The sequence below is a fragment of the Lonchura striata genome, chromosome 2, assembly GCF_046129695.1.
Source record: "Lonchura striata isolate bLonStr1 chromosome 2, bLonStr1.mat, whole genome shotgun sequence".
NCBI classification, from domain to species: Eukaryota; Metazoa; Chordata; class Aves; order Passeriformes; family Estrildidae; genus Lonchura; species Lonchura striata.
In genome coordinates, this window is record NC_134604.1 from 46,265,799 (window position 1) to 46,287,261 (window position 21,463).

At 33.1% G+C, this 21,463-nt stretch overlaps 1 long non-coding RNA gene across 1 annotated transcript; it reads right to left on the reverse strand.

Moving 5' to 3' along the window:
- Nucleotides 1-1,657: 1,657 nt before the first annotated feature.
- Nucleotides 1,658-21,201, reverse strand: LOC144248886 (uncharacterized). The gene is made up of 3 exons (XR_013342061.1): nt 21,155-21,201; nt 2,677-2,767; nt 1,658-1,752 (listed from the first exon to the last, which is right to left on the reverse strand). It is a non-coding gene; the product is annotated as an uncharacterized LOC144248886 (long non-coding RNA).
- Nucleotides 21,202-21,463: the final 262 nt, after the last annotated feature.

Genomic DNA, 21,463 nt, shown 5'->3' on the forward strand with positions numbered 1-21,463 from the left:
AAGAAATGTTAAACAAGGAAAATATTATTGAAATAATAAGGAAAAGGTTTAAGCAATAGAAGCCTGACAAAGAAGATAAAAATATTAACTCTGGAAGATGCTGAAGATATTTATAAAATAGTGTATCCAAAGGGCAGGGAAAACAGATTAACTTAGTTTTCTTGCTTATTTCTTGGTAGGGAGAGCAGAAAGATGGTAAAAGATCAAAGAGGCATGGGGGCAAAGCAGCTAAAAAGAGGGAACACCAAAAGGCACCAATGCTGTCAGCATATTGAGTGGAAAGGCTGAGATATTGTAAAGAGAGAAGTGTCAGGAGTTTGTATCAGTGTGGATACTGGTGAAGGAAGAGTTGAAAGAAAATAAAATTTGTAAGCCTGTCAGGCAAACCACAGTTACTGACAGTGGTGAATAGGTAACTGAGCAGAGAGATTTGAAGCAAAAGCTGGAAAGATATTTTTTGAGCTTTTTAGCGTACAAGTTCCTTTTTTCTTTTATAAACACAATATTTATTTCTTTCTAGGTTTTTCTGGAAGTAGTTAATCTGTCTGGCACTATGAGGCAATGTTCACCAGTTAGGTAGAAGCAGTTATTTAATTTTAAATGTCTGAATTATTAGTATATTCACTAGGAACACATTTAGTTTAGGAGTTTTTTGGTTATTTATCTACTTACCTCAAATTCAGGTAACGTATTATGTTATGTATTTTTAATATTACTAAAGTAGAAATATTTTAATATATGCCCATAAATAATTACTTTATTTAAGAAAAAATAATTATGATCTATGGGCTAGATTAGTTTATTCTATTCAAGTTTAGAGGTACTCCTATCATTTTAATGGAATACTAATGTTGAATAGCAATTCTCTCCCCCTTCTAATTGGCTTATGAATAATAATTAGTACTACAAACAGCTCATACATGCTACATTATAGTCCTTGTCCAGTGCATATCATAAAAATATACTACTCTCTAATATGAAATACTTATTAAACTGCTCAATATTACTTCAATTCTTGCACAGATCTATTTTTCTCAACAGGCTAGAGATTCCAAATCTTATTTCTTTTCAGACAGAACTGAGAGGCAAAAAAAAGAAAACCAAAAAACCAAAAAAACAACAATGCAAAAACAGCCTAAATAAGGAATAGGAAACACGAAAGTAAATAAGTTTTTAAAATATGACTTTATTGCTGTGGATGTAAAAAGGAATATTTATTTATACCAAAATTTAAATTAAATGAAACAAAATAATTGTTCCATTTGAATATAAAGCAATCTACCTGCTCATATTTGTCCTGCAAATATAATACACTTAAGGGGTCATATATATGCTTTCATATGCCTGACCAGTAACTCAACTGATATATTACCTTGTTTTCAGGTTTTTGTTATATATTTTTTAATTCTGTGGTCAGAGAGACCTTATTCTGACTTTGGAGGTTTCATTTTTACAACAAGGAAACTGAACATAACCTTCAAAACACGTTAGCAGTCAATGTTCTACTTCAATGCTTAGATATAGTAAACAAAATAAAAAACCAAAAATAAAAAAATAGGAAATGTTTTTTTAGGTTAAAAATAGACTTGCACTTACCAAAATGAAGCAATGAAGACCTGGTAAAACAGATAGTTTGAAAGATTTGTATTTTAAAATTATTATTTTATCTCATTACTTCTTGCTTAGTAGTTCATCTCAATAAAAGTTCATCTTGTGTCATTTTTTCTGGCATCTGGAGCTCAACTGACTTGCCTGCAGGTAATGACAAACACCAGCTAACATGGGCAGGTGAATGAAGCTTAAAGCACGCAATATTTCTAATGTAGCATATGTAGATATTAACCAGACAGTTCTAGACTAGGCATAATTTTTTGCACCTTATAATACAGTCAATTGGAACATCATTCATGCTATGTATGGTCGAAAATGCTGAAAAATGTCCCAAAAATGTTTGTACCCTTCTCATTCCTTCTATAAAGAGATAAAGGTAATGATGTTACAAATGTATTACAGTTTAAGAAAAAATAACAGTGCAGAGAGTAGAGGGACTCAGGCCGAAAAGCATTTTAATCACATATATATATGAAATTTGATGAACTACATTAATTTTCTATTCTTTGGGAAGGATGGTGCAGTCCAAGAAAGAAAACTTGTTGTCATGGTTACTGGCACAAGTTCCTTATCCTATTGGGAAGGTTGTGCAGTCCAGGATAAGTCTTGCTTTTGCTGTTGATATACCTGATACAACAAAACTCACTTGAATCTGCATCTGGCAAGATCCATTAATATCAAAAAAGGGCTTCTATAGATAAATCATCAGCAAAAGAAAGACCTAGAAAATGTGAGCTTGTTATTAAGTGGTGCAGAGTGCATGGCAACAAAGGGCATAGGAAAGGCTGAGATATTCAATATCTTTTTTATCATGATCTTTATTGTTAAGACTGACTTTCAATGATCCCTTGTTCCTTAAACCTGTGAAAAAGTCTGAACCTGGAAAGTTTTACCATTTAAAAAATAAACTGGACACACACAGATCTATGGGATTTGGTAGCATGAAGGAGCTGACATCAGCCAGCTGATATCACTGTGAGTTCACCTGTGATTATCCATAAAAAATAATGGCAACATGGTGACATAATGATCTGGTTTGAGAGGACTAGAAAAAAACATACATACCTCCTGTCTTCCAGAGGATCAAGAAGGAATATTCAGGGAACTACAGGTGAGTCAGCCACATTGCAGATTATTATCATTGTCATGAATTAGCCTTTGAAACAAAGAGAGGAAGGGTACAGTTTAATACAATCTAAACATCCATTTATTAAGGAATGGCATTCAGCTCCAAAGATGTAGAGCCTTTAATGTTGATGGCTGAACATAATTATTTATATATGAATTACATACCTAATCTTTATATTCAATGGTGATGTAGCCAGCATAGCCAATGAAGACTTAATGTCAGTACCTATGTCATCTACAAAAATAATTCAATGATCTAAATTTTGCAACTAGATGTGATACAATATGTGATAAGAGAAAAAAAATATTTTTAGGCTTTTGGTTGTTTACAAAGATCAATTTTTTTTGTAATGGATTTTTTTTGTTAAGTAAGTGCTATTTTCTATCTCTGAAATCAGTGCAATAATACTCTTTACACTATTGGCATAGTTGAAAAACATAAATATCTGAAAGCTCTATAGTAAATTTGTCATATATTAGGAATAATTTAGGGGAGTTTTAGATTATATATTCTTTGTCATTTCCTTTTCTTAAATTAAGCATAACTCTACTAGTAACTCTGGTTATGAATACATGTGTTGTCTGGAAAACAATCATATTCAAATAATTACCAATTCCAAATCCTGCTACAAATATTTGACTGAACTATAACAGTTGGAATGAATATGCATGTGGGAAAAAAATACTAAAAGAAGCATGTATGTTCAAATTGAAACTGACTGACCTTTTCTTTAAATTTATTAGGAAAACTATGTGCATTTAAAATATCTGAGTGGCCCAAACATTTAGCTCTTTTAATCATACTTAAACTAATGAGAAACTCAAAATCAGCTCTTATCTGTTAACAGTAACCAGAGTTCTTGTATCGTTTCTAGTGCAGCTGTTGAAGTGCATGTAGAGAACATGAAAAATTTACTAAGAGTATAATGGCTATCTATTATAGAAAGGATTAATTTACAAAATATCAATGATCATTCATCTGGTTTTTTGCACTTAGAGTCTCTATAGATTTCAATGATATACCTTGAAATTTGCTTTCCAGTGTAACAGCTACAGTACAATACCTAAAGGATTGAGGGATTGGCTTTTGAATATTAGAATAGGTCAAGCAGTGAGTCACCAACAGATAAATATTAAAAGATAGTAAGAAAAAAATAAAAAGGAAATTCAAGAAGTTTATAAAAAACAACATGCTTCCTTCATCTCCCCATTGTAAAATAAGTGAAAGTTTACCAAAAAACATAATAATGGCACTTAAAAAAATATTTATATGATCTTCTATGTGTATCTTCTTTATAGGGAAAATGTTAAAAAATGGAGAATTAGTGCTACTAAGTCTTATTGTATTTGTAGAAAGTTTGAGTTTGTTGTATTTTTTTCAGAAGAAGATAAAAAACTTTTTCAGTGAAGATATGACAAAATTAGTGCTAGGGAATAAACTATGAACTTTCTCTGTTTTTTAAATCTCTAGTGTGAAATACTCAAAGCAATGTACAAATTTAAGTTGAATCTGTCAAACTACTTCTGATATAGGGAAAGAAAAAAGGTATCAATAGAGTGTTCATGTTTATCATTATTTTTTCTTTAAAAAATATTTTCAAAATATTTAGATCAGATATTTCATTAGAGCAAAACCAGGTTTGTCATATGCTCGATGAAAGTAAGAGCTAAAGAAGAATGTGTAAGTATTTGATGTAATTTCTGTTTAGTTCAAAACTTCATGATCAGAAAGTCTCCGCGGTGTAGGAAAACATTTGGTTTCAAGTTCATTTTCCATTCCATCTAACTGAAATCACTGTTCTTACTGAGAATTGCATATGGCACCAGTTAGCAGAACACTCAGAAGTGCAAGGTTTTCAATCATATTTTGAAAGCTCTTCTTCTTTTGTAGAACTAGTCATTTACTGATTAAAGTAAGGAGCAGAATCAAATGATAAGGCTCCTCTCAGACCTCTTCAGTGTGTGTCTCTACAGGTGAGCTAGTCTTTCTATGCTCCATCTCTGCTCAGTGAAGAGAAATAAGCACTTCTAGGGCATGATTCATTTCATCTTAAAGTAGGTGTCAGAAATAGGTCAGGTGGATTTCTCCCTAAATAGTGCCTCTTTTTCTCTATTGACTATAAAGAGAACCCAGGGTGACTAGCTCAGCTGTATGGTAGACAACTAAGACACAATAAAATTCCTGCTACCTGGGATGTGTCAGCAAGTAATACTATACGAGTTCAGATATTTAGTAATGGATGACCTAGTTTATAGATACAATTAGGGACTACAACTCTGTTTTTTGGGATTGCTACTATCCTGTTCCTCCTTTTCAGGAAGAAAGATAACTAGTTCCTGTCAAGACTCAAGCAACCTTCCATTATTCTTGAATTATTCAGTTACTTAGATGATTATCTCTTTATGGAAAATATATGCAGAACTGCTTTTCATATTACTTTCATTATTCTGTCATGATCTGTAACACAGTGAGAAAGAGAATTAAGTGCTAATCAGAAGATATATATCTGATAATGTGAAAGTTTTGTAGCTCAAAGTGCAGGAAAAAGTCTCTTGAATATTAAAAGGCTGGTATGTCTGAAGTACAGCAACATTCTTATAAATAAAAATTATTTCAATTAACATTTTGAAAATACTTATAAATCTTACTTATACATAAAAATCTCGATAATAAATTTTCATCCAACATATGAAGAACAATTTAGATTTATACCAGACAATTCACTCTTCATGAATGTGGAATCAAGCTGCACATGCAGTAAGGCTAATGCTTGGGATTTTTTGAATATATACAAGTCATAGCTGCCAATTGCAGAATTAGTCCAACATATACTGAATCAGACCTTCTATGCATATATACCAGAACCATGCATGTGCAGCAGGATCTTTGTGAAGCTGTGTACTTGGATTTCTGGTCAAGGAAATATCAGTTGTTTTTGCTGAACAGATGTAATGCAGATTATGTTGAACATGTTGTAAACCTTCCAGCATTCAGGCCAGCTGAATAAAACCACTGACTCCTACCTTGAAGTTATGATTTTATGAGTTAAAGTTCAAACTAAAGTAAAAATATAGCTAGATTAAAAATTCAAATATGTAAATCTCTAAGGGCAATACCAAGACAAAAAAAACATAAAGAGAGTGCTGGAATCCTGTGAGATCTGCATAAAGCCTTAGGTTAGGCAAACAATTATTTCTAAATCACCAGAACAAAGTCACTACTTTTGCATTGTAGCTCACAATTTCTCTAATAAATAGTCAGAAACTTAGTTCTCTTTCCTATGTAGGGAATTAAGTTACTTTTCTTGTACACTGTTGCCTCAGTGTCATTCAGTATTTTGATTACGAGCTGGTGATTCCCCCTTGTGCTTAACCACTTGAGAGCCTTTGTCTTTTTTGGATCTCTGCCTATAGCATTAAAAAAACCCCCAAAAAAACCCAGTAAAAACATTTTCTCTGCCTTCCTACATGATGGTCATGCTGAGCTGTGAAATCACTCAGCAGAGATTTACTCCTTTACCAGCTTTACAAGTGAGCTAAAGAAGCAATAAAAATATTCTGTAACCTTCTATCTGCCTGTATCCCTCTTCTTTCTGCCAATAAAAGGTAGACATAGAGAAGAGAAATAAAAGAGTCCAATTTGATCTTTTCCTTAAAGAATATAGTGAGAAAAAAATCTGTCTGTCTCCTGCAATTTTAGTTGCTCTGTAGCCCAGGATTTCTTTTGGCATCAATTTTAAAGATGAATGCTTATGTTTCCTGTATCTGTATTTCTTACATAGGTTTGCTACAAGAATAAAATAAAATATCACTGCATTGAAATGCAGTGCTTTTACACAGTAGAGGCAGCTTAGCAATGGGTAGATTACAGGGGGAAAAAATAAAGCATTGCTTTCCTTTTAGACTAAAAAACATTGACCCTTACACTAAATGACCCATTAACCTCAATATAACTGAATGTTCATACTTGATTGGTTTGAGACTCTTCCTTTTTTATATTTTGATTTTTTAAATCAAATTATGATTTTCAAGGTAATGAATTGTAACTGTACCTGCAAACTCAAGAGAATGAGAGAAGAAATTATTAAGATTTTGATTTACCCTGTTGCTGACACCATCCCTTTACACAGATAAACAAAAATTATAGCAAATCAAAGACATATTAAGGAGGCTTTCATTGGTAAAAAAAAAAAAAGCACAGATTTAATTAGAAGATTGAGCAGCTTGAAATCTAATTGCTAGGTCGCTTTTGAACTACACAGTTTGGGAAGGATTTTTTTCTTTTTCTTTTTGTCAATAAATGCTTAATTACATCATTCACTGTGTAGAATATGAGTCAGCAGTCCTCTGGCAGCCAGGAGGTCTAACTGTGTCCAGCGATGTATCAGGCACAGCATGGCCAGCCAGGCAAGGGAGGGGATTGTCCCGCTTGCCCTGCACTTGTGCAGACTCCTGTTGAGTGCTGTGTGTGGTTTTAGGTGCCACAGTATAAAAATAATATTAAGCTATTAGGGAAGAGTCCAAAGGAAGGCAACAAAAATGGTAAAGAGTCTGTAGAGGAAGCTACATGAGGAGTGGCTGAGGTCACTTCATCTGTTCAGCCTGGAGGAGACTGAGGGGAACCCTCATTGCAGTCTGCAAATTCCCTCTGAGGGGAAGAGGAAGGGCAGACATTGATCTCATCTTTGGTGACCAATGACAGGACTCAAGGGAATGGCCTGTCAGGGGAGGTTTAGGTTCTTCACCCAGAGGGTGTTTGGACACTGGAACAGTTCCCCAGGGAAGTGGTCTCAGCACCAGCCTGACAGAGGTCAAGAAGTGTTTGAACAATGCCCTTGGGAACATCATGTGGCTCTTGGAAATGGTGTGCAGAACCAGAAGCTGGACTTGGTGCTTCTTGTGGGTCTCTTCCAAATCAGCATGCTTTGTGATTCTGTGATTGTAAAAAAGAAGAATGTTAACATAAATAAATAGATTGTCATATAATTTTGTATAAAAAAGGAAATGAGCTTTTATTATTAACATGCTCATGATAGGATGTTCTACATGGTACTTTCATATGAAACTTCTTAAATCTTAATGTTCTGAAACAAGCAAGAGGCAACCGATTTTACCAACACAACGAACACTGATGTCAAGTTGTTGCAAATGTGAAGTAGACAGTATCCACTAGTAATATTAATTAAATTTCTTGTTGAACGCAAAGGATGACAATAAAAGGGTAATTCAAAGTCAAAAGTTTTGAATGGGATGACTTGAAGTGGGACATCTTGAATTTCTACTTGTACTGGAGCCATGACTTTGCAAAATGGGCATAGAAGAATTGTAAGAGTTATGCAGTTTTAGTTATTCACTTGAACACTGTCAATATGAAGTACAGAGAGAAATAAAGTACACCTGTACCCATCTGTAGACACACTTCAGAAAGGCCAGTATAACCTTGAAAGAATAATTCTACAGTACATTGATCCACTATATGCACTAAGCGTACAAATGGGAACAAGACCAAACTACAAAACACAGAGCACTTCAAAAATGTTTAACTTTTCAGACTGCTCAAAGCATTTTGCAAAACTTTTACTAAGTACAGTTGGAGTATCAAGAAAATTATGAACTGTCAAAGAGAAACACTCTGGCTATACATGCTTTCTCAGTAAAAAATAATATCTTAAGAAATATCTGTGTTCTTATTGTGACAAACTATTAATAGAGGCAGGCAGAAAATCAAATGCCTGCCATAAATTAATAAATTGCCGTAAACAGATGTCTCTCTTTGTGTTACCTAGACTAGCTGTTTGGCTAACTTTCTGATTTGCTTTAAATCCTTAATCCCTGACTGTACACATTGCATGAAAGCAATTAGTATTCTGTTCTTGAGCAATGCCTGTGATTCCTTGAAATAGGAAACTCATACTTACCTTATGAAAAATTCTTCACTGGAAATATTGGAAAGCACTCTGTTAAGTCTAGCCCCATCTTCCCAGAACAGAAAATAATAAAAAATCTAGAGACTCTTGATTTCCTAAATCAAATATCTGCACTTCTCCTTAGGGCACACTTCATTATTCAGTATCTGTCTTTAGGATCACTCTTGCAGATGTCAGCACAATTAAGAGTAGATAAAAACTGTGTATTTTTACCTAATTTTGAAATGGGAAAAAAATCAGTAGCCAAAGTAGCTTTATTTTTGAAAAGAACATGTGAACAAGAATACCTTAAAAAATATGCAACTTTCAAAAATGAAAGGTATCTTTGGCCACAACTTCATAATTCACTATCTAGTATTATAAGTGAATCTAAATCTCCTGCCATTTCTGACAAACTAACAAATACAAATTTCTTTCTAGGATATGGTACAAAATATGTTGTTTCTTTTAATTTCTTTACTCTAGAATATATTTCCCTCTTACATAGTCTGAATATTAGCCTACTGTTTTTTTCTGGAAAGCAAAGTTGAATACAGAGTAAGGGATTTTATTTCATTTCATTGTCATAAGGAAATTCCAAAGACATATTTATTTGGGCCTTGTCAGCTACTGAAGAGATGTTAAAGAAAATCCCCTTAATAGTCCTCTACATGCTCCTCAAATATGTTGGTTAGCCAGGCTTTGGTAAGCTACTACCTCAAGGTCAGGAAAGAATTTTTTTCTTATTTCTACTATTGTAAAGGCAAGGAAAAAGAAAAAAGCACTTATTCAGAAGGTGGATAATGAATGCAGACATAGATTTAATTCTATCCATGTATCCTGAAGTCTATTTGATACATAGTAATTTGAATCATATGAACTGCTGCTCAGAAACTTCTTTATAATGGTGATAAACAGAGCTGCTGGTCACATGTTCTTGCTTTCACAAACAGATTAATCATATTTGTGTTAGTCTGAAATCTAGAATTTCCCTTGGATTCATCAGCATGTCTCAAAGACTGTGTACAAGCTTCTAATTTTCTTCTGGAGAAGCCAATCAAGTTTTACCATATGGGAATAATAAATCATAGAGGAAGGAGAGGGTGTTTGACAAGCTATCATAGGAAGAGAAAATGCAGGGCATCAATGTATCCAATTTACCAATTTTGTATCTTTTTTCTTAAGGTATAAACAAGAGAATAAAACCATTGCCTTCTGACTGTTTTCTTCAGTGTTGATAAGTTGAAAATACATCTAATAGCAGTATCATTTACAATTAACATAAGCTAAGGCTTCATATGAGCCTCTTTTTAATTCATGTATCTTTAGCAAACATGAAAAAGAATATTCTGATTTCTGACCAGGGTGCATGGGTTTCCAACAGTCCTTATAATTGTGAAGACCTGTAGAATTTTTAAAAGTGAACACATTTTACAGAGACCTTAATGGTATACAATAACTAACTCCTAAATTTTAGTCCCACATTTTGATGCCATCAAAATGCATATGGACAGTCTGGTTAAAGAAAAGCCAGAAGTATGATTGTGTTTACTTAATTATATAATTAATATTTACCCAAGTATTGTTGTTCAGTCCAGAAGTCCAAATACTCAGGACATTTGCAAACTGAAATTATGAAGTGACAAAAATTGTGATGCTAAATCATCAGAAGGATCTCCCTAGATTTTTTTATATTCTGTCTTTCTCTCAGGAACTACTCTTGCCTATTGGGGCTGCAAACTCCAAGACAGGGTTTTGATTGCTTACATTTTAATATTTCCTGCAGTAAAAAATTCTGGGTTTTGACCTCTTTCTTTTTCTGACACAATGTAAAAGTATTCAGTCCATTGCCCTTAAGTTGCTGTTATTAGGCTGTGCACATAGCTTCCTTGAGAGCTTTAATTTGAATGTAATTCTGTGTCCAGTAAGACATTGTATCAAATGATAGGGTTTCTGATAATAATTCTATCACTAGCAATTTAAAAGAGTGAGCCTTTCAGCCTCAGAATCAACATGTCACACAATAATAAAGCAAAGGGACGAATCAGAAAGCAGACTGATTGTGTTGTACACCAGCAGCCCACACAGAAAGTATTTTGCTTTGGAAATATATTTTTAAATTCTTCTTTGGGAACATCTGAAATGTGCTTGGAGATTTCTCTCTTTTCTGCATCTGATTTAGAATGAATGCTGAAACTTTTTCTGAGTCAAATTCAGGTAAGATCCTAGAGAATTATTAGGAGGAAGAGAAAAATGACAAAATAAAATTTCATCATTTCACACATAGATAATGTTGATTAAAGACTGATGCCTTGAAGCTGGCATGGTGTAAAAGCTTACACAAGCTTCATAACTTCTCTTTTATTTACTCACAGATCTATGGCATGTTTTATATTATATAGTTATCAAGACTAATTTGGACATGAAATCCTGGAGTCTTTGAGTTTAGTTCAGTAAAATCAATTTTAAAAAAGTAAAAGAGCTAGAATTCTTGGCGAGGAGATCTATTTATTTATCTCTTGCTTCTTCTCAAAACAATTTAATGTTATACGGTTATATAAAAAAGGGTAGCACTACAAACAAAATTTGTTCTGAGTAGCAGCTGGACAAATGACAGGATGTTCTGGTGCATGACTGCTGGCAGTGGACACTTATGTTTTGGTAACAGAATCAAACTACTTGCTAAGTTTAGATGTTCAGTGATGTTATTAGTGAGATTTATTTCCTGACTGGATAAAAATGCTAAAACTGTAGCAAAAAGATTTAACTTTATTAGATATTCTCTGTATTTTGGGGTGCATAACAATGCTGATAAGGCTTGGTGGAAAATATCCTGGAAAACTGCAATATACAGAATAAATTATTTTCACAGATGAAGATTCCTGCTTATGAAAACTTTAAAATCTATATGAAATTTCAATCTTGTATCAATAGTGTATAATAGACAGAAAGCTGATTTTTTTTTTTTTTTATTGGTGGAAAAAGTGTCAAACAGGGAAGGAAAATTAATTATGGAGGGATTTTGTGCTTTGTTGTCTCTGATCAGAGTCAGATACCAACCAGACACATTGCAGATGGTATGATAAGTAAAACAATCACTTGAATTCTGAGGAAGTGAAAGAGTCACTTCCTTATAAGTTTTACTGCTAAAAACATTTGTGAGTCAGTTTATGATGATAGATTTGATCCAATGTTGAATGAGTTTAAATAAAAGCATTCAAAAGACCTTAAAAATATTTACAACTTACCTTATATGTACTAGAAAATAACACCTAAATCAAATAGTGTCTCATAAATAGATTTACTGGAAGTGAAACCCAATAAAAAGTATATGGCCTCATACTTAAACAGTACAAAGTGCACAACATATACAGACCTACCTAAAAGAAAAGGACGTCAAAGAGCCATTCATTGCAAAATGAATTTCAGAGATAATATATAAGCACGCTAAAAGCTTAGATTTATGATAAGTCAAAGGTAAAATTTACTAGATTTTAAAATCTCTGTCTCTAAATGAGTGTCTAGTTACTTGAATTCCTCTTAGCACCATAGCCACTACAAGGTTATACTGCCTTTCTGATTTTACTGAAGTTAATAATTGTTATCTAATATCTTTGTGATTCCAATAAATATATGTGTCAAACTCTGTCATTAAAACATTGTGGCCATATTGCAGTGAGAAGTGCTACAGAGCACTTTTCAGAACTACCTCTGAAGTTTCTATTGCATTTTTCAAGTGCAGCATTTTAGCTTACATTCAGCTCACAGGGAAGTGTGTCCTCATTTTCAGATTGTGTCTTCCTGAATCTGAAAATTAACTTGGTATAAAACACTGCACACATGTTAAGTGCTAAACACATTAATATTTCAGGCTGTCATTCAACTGAATCTTGGCAGTATTTCTTAATATAAGAAGTTTGGTCCAGCCAAGTTACTCATATAAACATTCATACTAGTGCCATGAAACTGCTTACTAATTATTAAATCACATGTTAGATTCTAAAAAACTGAATCTATTTACTTCGTTGTTATGTTGTGAGATCATTGAGAATAATCAATCATGCTTACATAAATAAAATCTGTTAGTATGAGCTCATGTGAAGATCTGGTTGCCATTTTCAGTCAGGGATTCATTATCTGGTCCTTTATCGGTGGGAGTTTTCTAGAATGACTTTGAAATTGTAAAATACTTAGTTTTATAAATAATTCATATGGCAATGTTTTACTTTAAAATTATGAGAAAATTAGCTTTTTATATATTTATAAACAGAGAGGAGAATTGATGTTTGTAAATGCTGTCTAATGTGTAGATGTGATTGTTAACAATATTGAGTCACAGATATATATATAAGTTTTTTCGTGTAATTCTATATGAGAAAGAATGATGCATGCATGGGAATCTATGTATGTGAATATGTATGCAAATATATATTAGTATATTTAGATGTAAGCATGTGTATAATTTAGATAATATTTAAATGTTTGCTATATATTCCATACACATAGGTCTGTCAATTAACACTCATTTTTGTTGGAGGGTAAAACTATACATACATCAAAAGAAGGAACAAAACATCTGCTTTTCAGAAGTCTGACTTCAATCTTTATTTTTGTTAGACTGAAGAACTCATTTTAGCTCTAAATGTCTCAATGTGCAACCACAAGTGTCCAGGTGAAAAAAAAAAAACAACATAGCAGACAGAAGAGAACAACTAAGTTGTTCTCATCTTTTATCCAGGATGAATAAGAAATATCTTTTGGCTCCAGTTGGTGAATAATATTCCAAAAGTATTAGCATGAAGGAAAGCTTCCATGCTCTTGTTCTAAGAGAAAAATATTTTATGTGAGTCAAAATACCTTAGATAGCAGATGATAATGTGCACAGGACTTTTGAATAGGATATATTCTTTGGATTATTAAGCTTATTCTGGTTATATTCTTGTTAGATTTCTTTTTTCTTTCCACATGGATATTTTTTGACTTCCATTTTATTTCTTTACTCTGTGTTCTTCTACTGCCTTGCCTTTCAAACCATCTAACTTGCATCCATTTGTCTGTTATATCTTTGCTGCCTCTTTCGATTATAATGCACTCAGGTTAAACCAGGACTTTTGGCCTCCAGCATCTCAGAGCAGGTGTTGGCTATCAGTAATGCTTGTGGGACGTGTGTCATAAGAAGATCGGCATGTGCTTTCAGACATGTTTGCTAGTCCTTGGCCAGTAGTTCAACATTATCTCCACATGTAGGAACATCATGATAACTGTTTTTTATCACACAGCGCATAGTGGTCCTGAGCTTAGGCTATGACAGGAAATTTTGCTGGAATGATGTAGCTAAAGTTCTTTTCATAATCCTTCCATTCGTTACAGAAGAATGATTTCTCCATATCTTTGCTGAGATACTGAGACAGCTCCTTGAAAAGCTATTTATAGGCTGGCCTTATACCCTGTCTTTGCAATAGTGAGAAGAATTCAGTTTCAATGCAAAGGTAAGTGATCAACCATTCATCTCTAGCAAGAACTAAAGTAGCATGTGCTTATACATAATGTTTCAGAAAAAAAGGAACAAAATGAAAATAATACTCCTTTGTTTCAGTATATTTCTAATTCCTTAAACTAAAAATGTTGTAATACACAAGCCAGTTATGTCTCAGACAGATGCTCAAAAGAGATGATTTTTTCACCACTATCATTATCGTTATAAGAATTTAGGGTGAAATTTATTTGAAGCAGAAAACTAAAACAAGAAAAACCAAACTAAAAGTCCAGGCAGAAGTATATATTCATGTAGATAGCAATCTGTTACTGTATAACCTTTTAAACTAAAAACAATATATAGGCAAAAAAGCAAGCAAACAAACAAGCAAAAAAAAACCCAAAAAAACAAAACCAACAAAAATAAACAAGAAAACAATTTAAAAACCCCCAACAAAACAAAAACAAAAATGAAAACAAAAATAAAACAAACCCACAAACCAAAAAGCCCAGTCATTTGCAAATACACTTCAGTTCACTAGTTTTGTTAAGGATTAATCTGGGCAAAACTGTTAGTGGATATTCTAAAATTTGTACTTTAAAAGGATGCAGAAAGCTAAGATCCCAGAAAGACCAGCAGGGTTTCCTAATCATCCCCACATCTCTAGTAAGGGTTCTGAACATGATTTGGAGCTTCATGGTCTAGTGACAAAGGCACCAACCTTTGTCTCTTGAAGGACTTATTTTTTAATCCTGTGTTGACTACCACAATTAATTGATTGATTTTCAATGCATCTATTAGCAAGGTAACAACAGATAGTTCCAGTTTTTGTAGAACCTTATGGTAAAAGTAGTAGTAGTAAAAGTAGTTCTCCCCATAATGAGAGCTTTACTGCTGGTGCCCTCTACCTTTTTCAGAGATTATTGATTTTTTTCATTCCATCTTTGCATCTAACTTAGATGGTATGAGTTGCCTCACTAGAGTTTAGGAACTGGGGTATAAATGCTGCAGTTCTTGTTTCATAATCCTAAATCCTTCATCTATATTAGTCTAATACACTGCATTCAGAAATGCCTGAGGAACTTGGTGAACACTCGATACTCATCACTGATGTTAGTTTCTTGTTTCATTCTTTCTTGGAATGGGCAAGATAGTTTCTTAGTCCTTTTTCAGTAATCATGATTTTCATACCTCTGATTATTCTATTGTTTTTGTTGCTCTCATGCTCACTTTTTCTTCCTTTGACACTTTTTTAGAGGTAGGGGTAGAACAGCCAGTTGCACAGCATGACAGAGAGCTTTTACTTGGCCTATGCTTGAAGAAACAGACTGAGCAGCATTGCATTAATAAATGGATGTCCCACTGCCACTGTAGCATGAGGTCTGAAGGCTCCCTATGGAGAATAATAGAGTAACAATATGGGAGAAAAGAAGCAGTATGTTGGCACAAGATTTTAGCAAAATTGTGCTGCATATTTTTTGTCCCTTGAGGAAATAGAAGGTAACTATATCTCGATTACAGTGTCTTGTAGAACTATTACTTTTTGATAAAGCAAACAAAAAAATTGTTATACATAAGTGTCTAAAACCTCCAGAGTTATCTGGTCCATAAAAAACCCATACCCTTATTGGCTCTATTTCACAGCTGAAATAGTCAACATCTTATTAGGCTCACTTATTTTGTTTGCAAATTGAAGATGGAGTTTTTATCCATCGAGATCTGCATTTCCTTCTGTTGGTGTAAAATAACTGTAATCTCCCATGTTTGTGTCAAAGCCTTTCCCAGCTGCAACTCCCCCTTGACTCTAAACAATTCTGTGTGATATATATGCCATTCAATTTAGGAAAAACAAGGCACTCAGTAGGCATGACATAATTATTATATTCTGCCTGCTCAAGACTAAGCAAGTTAATGTTCTGCAAATGTGGTCAGAATATTGGCAACATCTCCTTTTAGACACATAAAAAAGAGAACACAGAGAGCTGTGTTTTTCTTAAATCAGATTATAATTGGCAATTGCATTAACATGAGTAAAATTGCATCTTGTTAGCTAAATCTGCATTTCAAGAATTACAAATATATAGATTTAATTAATTCTATTGTCCATATATATAGGTATAAATATTAGTCAAAAGTGACAGTTTAGAAATAGTTTGGTTAGCTGATTTGGGCTTCTTTCTTTTCTTAAACAGTTATGGATTAAAAGAAAACAGCTGCAAAGTGATGAAAGATGTGATATGCAAGGCCATAGTAAAGAAAAGACAACAGTAAATGTCTCTGAAAAGAGGAACAATTAATCTTGAGGAAATTTCTGTCAATCTGACTAAAAATTTATTCAAAGATTAATCTTTCTCTAACATCAGAATCAAAACCAAGCACAAGGTAATGAAATTTATAGATGGCACAAAACTGGGAGTTACAATGTCAGAATGCATCAGGAGGGTTATGTTCAACAGGAATAGAGCTCACAGACCTTGTCTGAGAGCCTATTCAAACTGAAGTCCTGTGTGTCAGTTTGATGATCCTCATTCCAGGAAAATGAGCTCAAACTGATGTAAAGAATAAGGAGTATCATAGAAAACCTGTTTTACTTCAGGATACCATGTAGTTTATTCTACTACAAAAAATAGAGAAGAAGCACAAGAAGAAGAAGAAAAAGAAAAAGGTTGAAACCAAATGTTTCTCAAATGCATCACAAAGAGGATGTCACTAAGAAGCAGGAGTACTCAAAGCTATTGAACAGTACCAATAAAAGAACAAATTAGTACAATTTCATTATAAATATGTTTTAAAATAAGTTGAAAGTTGATAAGCTTAAAATAATAATTTCCATAAGAAAAAATTAGAAGAAATCTAACAGATTTTAAATGAGTGTGAAATAAATTAACAAAGAAGGTTGCATAACATGGTTACCAAGTACCACATTCTGCATTTCTGTGGTCAAGACCTACACTATAAAGGATATTTCAATTTGGTAGCACTTAACACAGGCAAGAAACCACTATTAATATGCTTCGAATCTCAGAAATGCTACTGAAATGCTGTGGCAATAAAATCATATTGTTTTCAGTACTCTAAGCTGGAGTTCAGCATACACATAAACCAAAAAAACAAAGTTCCCAGCCCTCTTTTCATTCTGGTGACTCAGTTTTATCATTTACTGTCTTACACCATTACAGCAATGTAAGTCCTTATAAGACTGCATGATGAATCAGAGTAGAAGATAGCTGCAAATAAACAAAAAAAGAGAATAAATTAATCTTTCATGCTCAAGCAAAAACTAGGTTCACCGTACAGTCTACAAGAAGTAGTTCTAACCTAAGAGAAGGATGAAGGCAAGAACAGCATAGGGAAATGACAGAAAAGACTCCTTGTACAATAATGTTTTAATCATAGAAATATAGAATCACAGAATAGTTTGGACTGAAAGCAGTACAAATTTTGATGTGGAATTAAAAAAAATAACCACTAGAGATTAAATGTATGGGAAAAAATAACTTCAAATTTACTAAAAACACTTCTAGAAATATTTTGCTTTAAATTGCCTTTCCTTGCTTTTCTAAATCTTGAAAAGCCCTAGAACAGTTTAATCTAGTCAATAGAATGAGCACTGTACTAGAAAGATTTCAGATCAGCTTTCCCTCTAAAGCACAAACCTTCTGTTTATATGATAGGACAATGTCATTTTCATGCATTTGTATTTTCCACAATATACTTGAAATTGTCCCCATTTTATCTGGGGCTTAAAGACTTTAAAAGTACCATTAAATTTTGGTAACCAATTAAGAAAAGTATTTTGGTTTTAGATTCTAATTTCTTCATTAACTGTACAATATTAATTAATGCTTGTTTGCATTTTTCATATGTATAAAACCACAAGAAATGCTGAGAATGACAAATTATTAAGGAGTTACTTCTATTTTGAATATTCTTTCATACATAAATGCCCTCTCAAGCTGTACATGACAATGGAGACATAAAGTAGGACATATTAAATAAAATTGCAAGTCAGGAAAATACAGGAGCTGAGATGCAGTAAGTGCTGACACTTTCATTTGAAGGAATATTTTAGTCTATATAGATAAAACTTGGATTTACATCAACTGATACATACGTGAAGAGAATATATGAAACATAATGGCCAAGTAAGAGGAATTCAAGAGCAGTGTTTTCAAGAAAACTCAGCTAGTGTTTCAGTTGATTTGTGTCACTGAACATTACATATTCCATACATTTTAAATGAAAAACCTCATTTCCTTTAATTGCTATGCAAAAAGAAGAGCTGAAGAATTTATTAGATGATTACTCTTTACCTTGGACCCTATGAATAAATAATCACATAAACTGATTGAACATCGGCTATTAAGAAAATGGGACTGAGGAAAGTTAGATTGGATATAGCAATCTGATTTTCACTCAAAGTGAAGAAACAGTAGCAACCATAAGAGACCTATTGGCTATACAAAAGAGGGATTCTACCTTCTAAGCGCTGAAAATGTTAAGGTTTCAATAGCATTTTAGCAGGAATGAAGGGAATAATTCAGAAAAATCATCCTGTCCTAAAAGTGCATAGCTCTAATCTTATTTATTTTTTCTTTTTCTCAGGGATACATGATCTATAATTCTAGCCATGATCCCAATTCCAGTGATTGAGAGAAACAAACAATCTCCCACCCCATCATTGTATAAATGTTTTTTCAGTTTAATTGAGTGCAAGAATGAGCCCTGTCTAACAGATGTGAGCTTTACTGCTTTACATAGTACAGGATGTACTTTCACAGTCAAGTGATGAGAATGGTCTATGCCTCCCATAACATGTAATTCCAATTAAATGGAATAATCATGAATTATCTTTGAATAGTAGTTTCAGTTCAGATACTGAAAAACAAAGTAACAAATATAAACGTTATTAAGAATCACTGGAAAAGTACATTTAAAACAAAATCATATAATCAGAGAGTGGTTAGGGTTGGAAAGCACCTCTGGAGATTATCTAGTCCCAAACATAAATGTATGCCTCAGGGCATTGGAACAGTTCCGTGACTTAAATACAACATAGTCTAGAATTATGATAATGGAATTTAACATAGGTATTTTTATTTTAAGTTAGGCAAATCATGTTAAATGTAAAATTAATATTGAATTTAAATATTAATACGTTACCTTAATTTTAGGTTATTAGTTAAGTGCATTTGTTAAGAAGTTAATTAAGAAATTAAGAAATTATGGCAATTAGAATTAATACTGTGCTACACAATGACAAGTAAAAATCATATTTTAGGTACACATAATTCACCATGATATATTTTTGTTTTTTCACCGTTAAAATATTAATATATTCCATATTGGTTTTTAGTCAGGAAGCAGACAGTTCAATATAATCCTCAAAAAAGTTGTGAATCAAGAAAATTTTTTTGTCCAAAATTATTGGCCTAGAAAAGCAGATTGAGGCCCTTTCCTGAACTATCTGGTGATTTTGAATCTTGATATACTTATGAAAAATATGTTACTGAACTACAAAATAACTATATAGCCAAATATAGAAACACAACAAGGATAAGGAAAAATGAGTCCTAGTGAGGGTAATGGAAAAGGGAATAGAAAAGACCAGGGGAATTTTCAGTGTCAATAGCAGGTTATTACAACCAAACCCCTAGGGTTGGAATGGGATTCACTGAGGAAAACCCAACAGAGGAAGAAGGTTCATATGAGCAAGTGTGTTGATATGCCTGTTCATCTTACATAGCAGTGCAAAGATGACTTAATTTCAGCATAAAGGGGACCAGAGGGTCACTTCTGCTGTAGGTAAACCATTATCAACAGCTGAGTGGATCAACTGGTGAGGTAAATGTTACCCCAAGTCAGACAGATTTTAAATAGGAAGAGTAAAGTATTAGACTCTGACACAGGCTCTGAGTAAACTCATCAGGACTTGCCTTATGTCCTTAAAAGAAGCTGCAGTTCAGAAGTTTATCCTCTGAGACTGCTTTGGAGCTTAGTATAAAACTGGTGGAGGGAGAGAGGATATCATAAGGACAGTGTGTCCTAAAAATGTCCCAACACAGATTTGAATCAGACTATGGTCAGATGGCTATGCTTAGCATAATTTAAAATGCTCCTACTCCTTAGCTTGGGTTACTATTGAAAGCATAATCTAGAAAGTAATTTCAGAGAGTTGTTTATGTGTTAAGGCAACGACAAACATGATGTGAGAGTATATAAAAAGGTTTTAAAAGAGATAAAACAACAAAAAGTTTTGTCTAGAGAAAGAACAAAGTAATTTTGTAAAGCTATCTAAAGCTCTTAACTAGCAGGTATGTAACTTCATTGTTTTAATAATGAAAGTCTCTTTAATTTGTTCTTTGAGGTACAAGAAACAATGCCTTTTCAATCACACAAAGAAAGAAAACCTAAGGAAAAAAGAAAATGTAAAGGCAAAGAAAATAAAGCTTTTATTAACACCTCTCTACACACAGATAATCAGAGAATAATATATTCCGGACAGCTAGTTTGATTGAATTAATTTTTAAACACAGGAAAAAATGTCTTGATTACAGTTAATAGCTTCCTATTTACACTTCAATATGATGAAATAAAAAGAGTATTTTCTTTTTTTTTTTTTTGCAAATCTCCTTCAGAATGATGCACCTCTACAGGGCCTTAAAACTAATAAAGCATTGCAATGCTGTAAAAATACACTTTAGGAAGATCCAAGTATGCAGCATAAATCATGTGAATATTTGTCCAAACTTCATTAAATATTTCTGGTCTATCAGCCTAAACAGATTCATTTCAAGACTAAAATTTTAAAATTGTAATAAAATTACTAAGTTTGAATTATCCATCATGCTAAAAAGAGCAATCAAAAATGCTAAAGAAAATAATAAAAGAGCTGCAATTATATGCAATTTTCTTCAAGACACCAATTCTGAACCTTTTCAGTTAGAAAGTACGAGACTATAAATCATGGTTTTTTCAGGCACATTCCAAGGACAAATAATAATTCACATGTTATGATAATGGACCTACTTACAGCCTCACTTATAAAGCAGGACTTGCCATCTTTCAGAAATTCTCCATTAGGGTTTGTCACAATCATATCTCAGTACTCAGGTGTGAGAGATAAGTTTGGCCTGTTCATCCTGGCTGAATCTCTTCCTAGGGTGAGAATACATCAAAGTTACAACATCTAAGAATTCTTTCCAGTTTTCTGATCTGAATGCACTGAATTTACCTTGGCTCTTGAACTAATTGAGCCCTGGAGTTCCTCTCTTTGCAAGAAAGGAACTTCATAAGTTTTCTTATTCCCTTACGAGGTGAAATGCAGCATGTTAAGACAATA